Consider the following 2,893-nt stretch of genomic DNA (forward strand, 5'->3'; position numbering starts at 1 on the left):
GTGTTTCCTGAAGTTTTTAAAAATATCACATTCACTGCTTGAAATAAATGTAAGTAAAACAAAAAAAAAAGGCTTTGAAAACTATCAGAAAATATGAATTTATTATTACCAAAACATAATCTTAACCTTATTATATATATTCATCCAATGACAGTAGAGCAGACTACATATGAAGATACATGTATATATATTAAATTAAACCTTGTTCAAACACATATTATGTGACAGGATAAATAGTAGTTATGCAAGGGAGATTGTACATTTGTATTACTTGTACAGGGCACAATGACCAGTTTAGTTTATCTACGTATATGTACAAATGTATATTAATTCCTACATATTTAAATCTGCATGTATCAATGAAAATTCATGTAAGATAGAAATAATGTCAATTGTTAATAATTAGACCATGAATTTGTTTGCAATTCTAACTATTACTTCTCTGTCCAAACTTTAATTTTATTATCCAACGTAAAATGCATAGAAATGCCCATCATTTACAACTGGTAATTACAATTTGGAAAGTGAGTGGATTCTTTTGGATCTGACTTTCTCTGACTTTGATCTCTCTCATCATTAGTTTGATAAAGAAGTGTATTTCTTATAGAAACATATCCCAAATACATAAACAAAACTGTAAAATTTACTTATTTTATTCATCTATTGCTTTCTAACCTACTAGGTAAATTAAGCAATGAAAAACACACATTTTTTTACTAAAATGCAGTTCTTTTTTTCTGGAAAAGTAGAAAATCAACAATTTAACTACACAACTTGATTGTGCTTTGTATGCTAACAAATAAAAATGTTTACAAAAATCTCTTAAGAATGTTATTTTCAAACAAAGTTTCCAAATACATAAACCTATGCTGCTGCTGCAGGGCACAGTTGTTCAGTTGAACCTAAAAAAACCTGGCAACTGACATCTATCATTGATTGCTTGATCCTATAAAAAAAAGATAATTACTTTTAATACATGAAATAAAACACAATTTGCCAAAATTATACCATAATACAAGACCATAGATGTCACAGCGGTACGAGTTCGAATCCCGCGGAGGGAACGACCAAAAATTTGCTTCCCAAATTTGACAGTTCGAACATCGTTGGGAATTTTTCAGACCCATCTATATATATGGGGTTTATATAGCGGAATTCAAAATTACAGGGTTAGGGTTAGGGTTAGGGTTAGGGTTTAGGGTTAGGGTTAGGGTTAGGGTTAGGGTTAGGGTTAGGGGTTAGGGTTAGGGTTAGGGTTAGGGTTAGGGTTAGGGTTTAGGGTTAGGGTTAGGGTTAGGGTTAGGGTTAGGGTTAGGGGTTAGGGTTAGGGTTAGGGTTAGGGTTAGGGTTAGGGTTAGGGTTAGGGTTAGGGTTAGGGTTAGGGTTAGGGTTAGGGTTAGGGTTAGGGTTAGGGTTAGGGTTAGGGTTAGGGTTAGGGTTAGGGTTAGGGTTAGGGTTAGGGTTAGGGTTAGGGTTAGGGTTAGGGTTAGGGTTAGGGTTAGGGTTAGGGTTAGGGTTAGGGTTAGGGTTAGGGTTAGGGTTAGGGTTAGGGTTAGGGTTAGGGTTAGGGTTAGGGTTAGGGTTAGGGTTAGGGTTAGGGTTAGGGTTAGGGTTAGGGTTAGGGTTAGGGTTAGGGTTAGGGTTAGGGTTAGGGTTAGGGTTAGGGTTAGGGTTAGGGTTAGGGTTAGGGTTAGGGTTAGGGTTAGGGTTAGGGTTAGGGTTAGGGTTAGGGTTAGGGTTAGGGTTAGGGTTAGGGTTAGGGTTAGGGTTAGGGTTAGGGTTAGGGTTAGGGTTAGGGTTAGGGTTAGGGTTAGGGTTAGGGTTAGGGTTAGGGTTAGGGTTAGGGTTAGGGTTAGGGTTAGGGTTAGGGTTAGGGTTAGGGTTAGGGTTAGGGTTAGGGTTAGGGTTAGGGTTAGGGTTAGGGTTAGGGTTAGGGTTAGGGTTAGGGTTAGGGTTAGGGTTAGGGTTAGGGTTAGGGTTAGCGTTAGGGTTAGGGTTAGGGTTAGGGTTAGGGTTAGGGTTAGGGTTAGGGTTAGGGTTAGGGTTAGGGTTAGGGTTAGGGTTAGGGTTAGGGTTAGGGTTAGGGTTAGGGTTAGGGTTAGGGTTAGGGTTAGGGTTAGGGTTAGCGTTAGTGATAGGGTTAGGGTTAGGGTTAGGGTTAGGGTTAGGGTTAGGGTTAGGGTTAGGGTTAGGGTTAGGGTTAGGGTTAGGGTTAGGGTTAGGGTTAGGGTTAGGGTTAGGGTTAGGGTTAGGGTTAGGGTTAGGGTTAGGGTTAGGGTTAGGGTTAGGGTTAGGGTTAGGGTTAGGGTTAGGGTTAGGGTTAGGGTTAGGGTTAGGGTTAGGGTTAGGGTTAGGGTTAGGGTTAGGGTTAGGGTTAGGGTTAGGGTTAGGGTTAGGGTTAGGGTTAGGGTTAGGGTTAGGGTTAGGGTTAGGGTTAGGGTTAGGGTTAGGGTTAGGGTTAGGGTTAGGGTTAGGGTTAGGGTTAGGGTTAGGGTTAGGGTTAGGGTTAGGGTTAGGGTTAGGGTTAGGGTTAGGGTTAGGGTTAGGGTTAGGGTTAGGGTTAGGGTTAGGGTTAGGGTTAGGGTTAGGGTTAGGGTTAGGGTTAGGGTTAGGGTTAGGGTTAGGGTTAGGGTTAGGGTTAGGGTTAGGGTTAGGGTTAGGGTTAGGGTTAGGGTTAGGGTTAGGGTTAGGGTTAGGGTTAGGGTTAGGGTTAGGGTTAGGGTTAGGGTTAGGGTTAGGGTTAGGGTTAGGGTTAGGGTTAGGGTTAGGGTTAGGGTTAGGGTTAGGGTTAGGGTTAGGGTTAGGGTTAGGGTTAGGGTTAGGGTTAGGGTTAGGGTTAGGGTTAGGGTTAGGGTTAGGGTTAGGGTTAGGGTTAGGGTTAGGGTTAGGGTTA

The sequence above is a fragment of the Perna viridis genome, chromosome 11 (genome assembly GCF_037379345.1).
Source record: "Perna viridis isolate PV_CMFRI_1.1 ecotype Kerala chromosome 11, ASM3737934v1, whole genome shotgun sequence".
NCBI lineage: Eukaryota > Metazoa > Mollusca > Bivalvia > Mytilida > Mytilidae > Perna > Perna viridis.